Raw genomic sequence first — 7500 nt, 5'->3', positions numbered from 1 at the left:
GGAGAGAGGGAGAGAGACAGACAGAGACAGACAGACAGGCAAAAAAGAGAGTAAGACAGAAGACAGACACAGTGAGTGAGAGACACAGGTAGAGAGAGAGAGAGAGAGAGAGAGAGACAGACAGAGAGACAGAGAGACAGAGAGAAAGAGAGGGACAGGCAGACAGATAAAGAGAGTGACAGAGAAAGACATAGACGGACAGTGAGAGACGGAGAGAAACAGACAGAGAGAGAGAGAGAGAGAGAGGTAGACAGACAGACAGGCAAAGAAAGAGAGTAAGACAGAAGACAGACACAGTGAGAGAGACAGGAAAGACAGAAACGGACAGAGAGAGACAGAGAGGAACAGACAGAAAGAGAGAGGGTCCTAGCCCAATAGCGATACAGTGCCATTTCTTTCATTTCCTCTTTCTTTCCTTCTTTCTTTCCTTCTTTCTTTCTTTCTTTCTTTCTTTCTTTCTTTCTTTCTTTCTTTCTTTCTTCTTTTTTTATTTTTTTATTTTTTTGAGACGGAGTCTTGCTCTGTCACCCAGGCTGGAGTGCAGTGGCGCGATCGCAGCTCCCTGCAACCTCCGCCTCCCGGGTTCACACCATTCTCCGGCCTCAACCTCCCGAGTAGCTGGGACTACAGGCGCCGGCCACTACACCCAGATAATTCGTTTGTTTTTTTAGTAGAGACGGGGTTTCACCATGTTAGCCAGGATGGTCTCGATCTCCTGACCTGGCGATCCGCCCGCCTCAGCCTCCCAAAGTACTAGGATGACAGACGTGAGCCACTGCGTTCAGTCTACAGTGCCGTATCTCAGAAATCACTCACAGGAACAGACACTTACAGGTCATGTGTAGAGTTTCTTTTTTTGTTTTGTTTTGTTTTGTTTCGTTTTGTTTTGTTTTGCACGAGGAGGTGGCGGGATGGAGTTTCGCTCTTGCGTCCCAGGATGGAGTGAAATGGCAGAGGGGACTCAGGGAGTCAACCTATGGCAGAGATGGCACGTCATTCAGAGCGTAACGTCCACAGCGAAAGGTGGTAGGGCCGGCACTTTTAAAGGCTGAAATCCCGGCGGCTCAGGCCTGTCGTCCTCGCACTTTGGGAGGCCCAGGAGAACGGATCACTTGAGGTCAGGAGTTCGAGACCAGTGCGGCCAACATGGAGAAACCCCGTCTCTACTCAAAATACAAAAATTAGCCGGATGTGGTGGTGTGCGCCTGTAATCCCAGCCACTGAAGAAGAATCACTGGAATCCGGGAGGCAGAGGTTGCAGTGAGCCGAGGGAGTGCCACTGCACCCCCGCCTGGGTGACAGACTGAGAGAGACTCAGTCCCTCCCTACCAAAAAAGAAAGAAAGAAAGAAAGAAAGAAAGAAAGAAAGAAAGAAAGAAGAAAAAAAAAAAAGAAAAAAGAAAAAAGAAAACAAAACACAGGGACCGCCACCGGGCGCAGTGGCTCACACATGTAATCCCAGCACTTTGGGAGGCCGAGGTGGGCGGATCACCTGAGGTCAGGAGTTCAAGAGCAGCCTGGCCCACATGGTGAAACTCCGTCTCTACTAACATAGAAACATCTTCGGAGCATGATGGTGGGTGCCTGTAATCCCAGCTGCTCAGGAGGCTGAGACGGGAGAATCGCTTGAACCTGGGAGACGGTGGTTGCAGTGAGCCGAATCGCACCACCGCACTCCAGGCTGGGTGGCTGAGTGAGACTCTGTCTTAAAACAACAACAACAACAGCAGCAAAAAAAATAGCAAACGCACAAAAAAAGAACAGGCCAAAATACTCCATTGTCACTGAACGTTCCGCCACCAGACCGGAAACCCCCTGACTCAGGTCAAGGAGGTGGTGTTTCCTTCTCTCTGTCTCTGTCTCTCTCTCTCTCTCTCTCTCTCTCTCTCTCTCTCTCTCTCTCTCCCCCCCCCCCCAACTTTTATGTCTTGTTCAAGCACACATGTGCAAGATTGTTACACAAGTAAACTTCTGACTTGGGGGTTCAGTGTGCAGATGATTTCATCACCCGGATAACTCAGCGCAGTACCCGACAGTTTTCGTGGTTTGGTTTTTTGTTTTGTTTTGTTTTGTTTTGTTTTTCCCTGAAGATGTCTCTCCTTCCACACCTCCTCCCTCAAGTAGGCTCCCGCCTCTCTCGTCCCCCTCGTTCTGCCCACGAGTTCTCATTATTTAGTTCCCAGTTATAGATGAGAACACGCGGTCTTTAGCTGATCGTTGCTTTCATCTTCGGCGGTGGCGGTGAAAGAGGCATGACACGAAATCGACCCTTAGGACGCTCCCCTCCGTCCACACCCCACACCCCCTCCCCACACACACCCTCATTCCTGCCCCCCCTCCTCAAACCCAAGACAGGAAGAAAGGCAGATATTAAAGTCAGAGGTCAGCCTCCAAGACGGTGGAGGCAAGGGATCTGAAAGGGTGAGCAAGCGATAGGGGTCGGGGGATGTCGTGGCCGAGCTAGCAAAAATAGGGGACCGACTTTCCAGCCCCAGCACACCCCCAATCCTCAACCGCAGCTAGCCTCTGGGTGGGGTTGCGCCTGTAAAAGCTTCTGAATGGAGAGAAGCCCAAGGCTATGGAAGGCATCAGCTCCCAGTCCGGGAAGGGAACAGGGCTTTGTGCATTCGAATGGGGCTTTAGAAGGCGGTGCTGCGGTTTCCAAAGCGACACGCCTCGCCTCGCCTCGCCTCGCCTCGCCCCGCCCCGCCTCGCCCAGAGCGAAACTCCGTCTCAAAAAAATAATAATAATTTTAAGATAATAATAATAATAAAAAATAAATAAATAAATAAATAAATAAATAAGAAATAAATAGTTAGTACAGCGGTCGTGGTCGTGAATCATTCCCCGGAGTCCAGGCGCAGTGGCTCACGCCCGTCACGCGAGCACTTTGGGACGCCGGGGCAGAAGGCTTGCAACAACATGATGAGACCCTGTCTGTGCAAAAACATTTGAAAAGGAAGGCCGGGCGCGGCGGCTGACGCCTGCCGTCCCAGCACTTTGGGAGGCCGGGGAGGGAGAATCACCTGAGGTCGGGAGTTGGAGACCAGCCTGACCAACATGGTAGAAGCCCCGTCTCTAGTAAAAATACAAAATCAACCAGACGTGGTGGTGCATACCTGCAACCCGAGCTACTACTCGGGAGGCAGACTCAGGAGAATCTCTTGAACCCGGGAGGCAGAAGTTGCGGTGAGCCGAGATCCGCGCCATTGCACTCCAGTCTGGGCAACAAGAGCGAAACTCTGTCTCGGGAAAAAGAAAAATAAAACAATAAAAATTGAAAATCATCTGGGCACAGTGGCGCGTGCCCCATGGTCCCAGGCACTACACTCTGGAGGCTGAGGTGGAAGGATCGCTTGAGTCCAGGAGCGTCCACACTGCAGTGAGTTTGGTTTTGATGGCACCACTGCCAGGGTGACAGAGTGAGACGCCGTCTGTAAATCAGTCAAGCAATCAATCAGATCACTGCAAGGAGCTCTCTATGTCTTACTTTCAATAGGTGTCTCTTTAGGCCAAGCAGGCATGGTGCCTCACGCCAGTAATCCCAGCACTTTGGGAGGCCGAGGTGGGATGAAAGAAGGAAGGAAGGAAGGAAGGAAGGAAGGAAGGAAGGAAGGAAGGAAGGAAGGAAGGACAGACAGAACAAAAAGTTTTACAACCCTTTTTTTCATAGTGTCAGGAATTTACAGATAACACAAGTAGTTTAGGTCAGGGGCCGATGTTATTAGTATTACTTTTTTTTTTTTTTTTTTTAACTCCTACGGCCTGGTGGTGGTGCCAAGGTTGTCTGGCTATTTATCTGACTTTTGTTTGTTTCTAACGTTTTGCTTTCTCTCTTTCCTCCTGTCTTGTGAACTAGGCAAGGTGGGGGGAGGAGGGCAGCAGGAGCAGTAGAGGTCTCCTTCCTCATCCCCCACTTTGAGAATTTTCACTAATTAGTGGGCGGGTTCCCTTTCATTTTTACTTTTTGGGTCTTTTTTTTTTTTTTTTTTTTTTTTTTAAGACGGAGTCTTGCTCTGTCACCCAGGCTGGAGTGCAGTGGCCGGATCTCAGCTCACTGCAGCCTCCGCCTCCCGGGTTCACGCCATTCTCCTGCCTCAGCCTCCTGAGTAGCTGGGACTACAGGCGCCCGCCACCTCACCCGGCTAGTTTTTTTGTATTTTTTAGTAGAGACGGGGTTTCACCGTGTTAGCCAGGATGGTCTCGATCTCCTGACCTCGTGATCCGCCCGTCTCGGCCTCCCAAAGTGCTGGGATGACAGGCTTGAGCCACCGCGCCCGGCCAGCAAGTTTCTATTACAAGTAATACACTTACAGTGAGGGTTTTACATTTTCTACAGCTGGAAACTCTTTTCTAAATGAAGACCTAGGATCAAACCTGTGTTAAACCTGAACAGGCACATGTACTAACTTTGTCATGTCTTAAGCAGGTTAGTTTTTAACTGGGCCTTAAAACCTTTTTTTAGCAAGTAAAACAGTATTTTTTAATCAGAGAAGTTTTTACGAGCCCGACGCTTGAACTTGCGGCGTCTGTTTGGGGAAAGAGTTGGTTAAAGTCAAGTTATCTTGAGGCATTAACCCTTCTGCTTCTCCAGGCCATTGGTCTCTTACGTGAGCCCTTCTATCAACATAACATGAAGAAACATCTAGGCTGCCAGCAATGTTTTCAGCCTACTGAGGAAATAGGTTTTTTTCTGTTTTTTTATTTTTATTTTTTAAATTTTTGGCTAAAGGAGGAGGTTCTGGTAACTTCTGGTTTATATGTTTAAAGAATGACTGAAAGACCTTGCGATCGTTGCTGGGCTGGACGGGTCTGGGTTTCCTAAGCAGTACGTGTACAGTGGGGACACCTTACATAGGTGTTTCTTCTAGCATGGTTATGGGTGGGGGGGGGGGGGGGTGGTAACAACAACAAAGCAATGTATAGCATATTCATATCCAGCAAGGACGAAAGAGGTCCTTACCTGGGAAAAAGGTTGAATACAGCGACAGAACAATAGGAAAACAGTTAGTATTCTAGGAAAACTATCTGTCTTAAGATTTTTAACTACATTGACTTGCTTGATGAGTCCTCAAGCTTCGGCCGTGCATAGACTAGTCAGCTGCCGGTGTGTGACTAGAGCAGGGCTTGTGGTCCTCAGCAGCAGCTTGGTCTCGTCTCAGGATCAGCCGGGCTGGATGATCTGCGTCCTGTTAGCCGGTCCACTTGTCCTGAGCTGTCGGTGTTAGCTGACTGTGGTGGATCCAAGACGCAACACCTGCAACTTTAACAGCAGTGGGAGTGGACAAGGTTACAGTATAGGGCTCATCCTATATGGGTTGTAGAAAAATTAGGTTTTACTTTAAACAGAGTCCCTAGATTTAAATGGGTGTCAGGCTCGTAGGCATTATTTTTCTTCATTTAATTATGAACACTTCGTATGGCTATTTTGAAAGGCTGCATTTGCCTTTTAAAGGTTAATTTCTTTAGTTTCCGGAGGTCACCTTTTATTTGACCTACGATTTGCGGGTGGCCAACTGAACACAATCTTACAGGGCAGATACCTAGTTTGTTTGGTAGGGGTGCACCTGACTCGGAGGAGGACCGTAGGCAAAAACCTGATTTTATCTTAAGTGAATTTCCTGGCATATATCTATATATCTATATCTATATCTATATCTATATCTATATCTGTGTGTGTGTGTGTGTATGTGTGTGTGTGTGTGTGTGTATATATATATACATCTATCTATCTATCTATCTATCTATCTATCTATCTATCTATCTGTCTATCTATCTATATCTATATATGGCAACCCTTTTTTTTTCGTTTTGTTTTTTGGTCGCCAGTAGCTGCTCGCTCGAGTGTCCAGTTCATGCGTTCCACCTTTTGTTGAACTTTGTGGCCGATAGGCTGCGTGTAACCTCTGTTGTATTGTTAACAGTCTTGTTAAATCTTGCACTATTCCAGCTACAGCTACAAATGCTGGCCTATTGTCTGACTTTAAAATCAGAGGTAGTCTTAAACCTGGGGATAATGTCTTTTAACAGTACTTTAGTCACTTCTTGTACTTTTTCTGTCCTGGTGGGGAAAACTGTAACTTACCCTGAAAAGGTGCAAACAAGCACTAGCCTCCAGCAGGGGGCAGTCCTGTAAAGTCTATAAGCAAGTTTTCACAAGGTATGGCTCTTTTTCCTGTTTCAGTTTCTTAGAGGAGGAGTTCCCCCCTCCCCCCATCCCCACCCCCACTCCGCCCCTTTGTCACTGTATCTAGTGGCTGAGCCTTCAGTGAGAAATTGGAATCCAGATACGGCAGAGTCTTGCTGTTTGTAACTTCTAATGTGACCATGGGCTCCTGGGAGCCTAATGAGAAGGTGCCTAGTCTGCCCTAGTCTTTACATTCTTCAGCTCCTGTCAGCCTGATCAGATGAGTGTCTGGTTCCTCCAAGGTGCAGCAGCCCTTGGCCGATGGCCTCTTTGTCTTGCGGCCTTGGCCATTTCCTGTATTGCCTTCTGAACATTTACCCTTCTAGAGTCTTTTTTTTTTTTTTTTTCCATCTCGCACATTAATCTCTCTCTAGCCTTGTCCGGCTCTGGAATCCTTGCCTAACTTGACTTCGGTCATGTCTACATCCACGTCCGCGGCCTCTCACAATGCTGCTTTCCGCCCCCCCCCCCCCCCCCCCGCGTTCTCACGCTCCTACGGCCAGCTGGTGGGGCCCGAGAAACGGCACGGGCCCTGCCCCCGCCCACGCACTGCTGTCTGTCTCTCCTGTTTTCTTTTGATTCTCTATCTTTACACTTGCTTTTAGTCTTTCTTTTTCTTTTGCTCTTTTCCCTGTTTTCTAGAGTTTAACAGGCTCTTTTCTTTATACACTTGGAGGGTGAAACAGGCATACCGAGAGTCAGTGTAAATGTTTACAGTCTTACCCTCACCGAGTTCTAAGGCCCGGATTAAAGCAATGAGCCCAGCTTAACGACAGCGTCCAGGGTTACCACCGCATATTCTGCACATCTCTCCCCTCGTGGGTTGGTGAAGCTGTTCCCGTCCACGCATAGCTCCTAGTGTACTGATGCCCAAGGCTGGTCCCGGAGGTCAGATCTGCTAGAGTACACTGGAGTCCAACACCTCTACACAGTCATGCTCGACAGGGCTCTAGCTGTCGGGAGCAAGGCGGTGGGTTCAGGGTGTTCCCAGTTTAGTAGCTCAATGGTTGAAAAGGGCTGATAGATGAAAGTCTGTTGCCCACCCCCCTCCCCCCGGGATGTGGGCCTGGTCATTATAATAGACAGGTCCTCGTATCTCCCTGAGAGGCATTTACAGAGCTCGAGTAAGACCAGATCTGAGATGGCCCACTTGACTATCTCGACTTCTTTCCTTGGCCTCTGGAGGCTCCGATCCTTCCCTTCGAGGTGAGACCTGGGGCGTGTCAGCTCCTGAATCTCATTTCTGAGGGGGTTGTTGGCCTCGGTGAAGCGGGGTAGGCTGGGAAACATGGAGAAAGAATCTGTGTTATCT

The sequence above is a fragment of the Macaca fascicularis genome, chromosome 10 (genome assembly GCF_037993035.2).
Source record: "Macaca fascicularis isolate 582-1 chromosome 10, T2T-MFA8v1.1".
Taxonomy (NCBI): domain Eukaryota; kingdom Metazoa; phylum Chordata; class Mammalia; order Primates; family Cercopithecidae; genus Macaca; species Macaca fascicularis.
The sequence above is the reverse complement of the archived record's forward strand: the minus strand, read 5'-3'. Positions refer to the sequence as shown.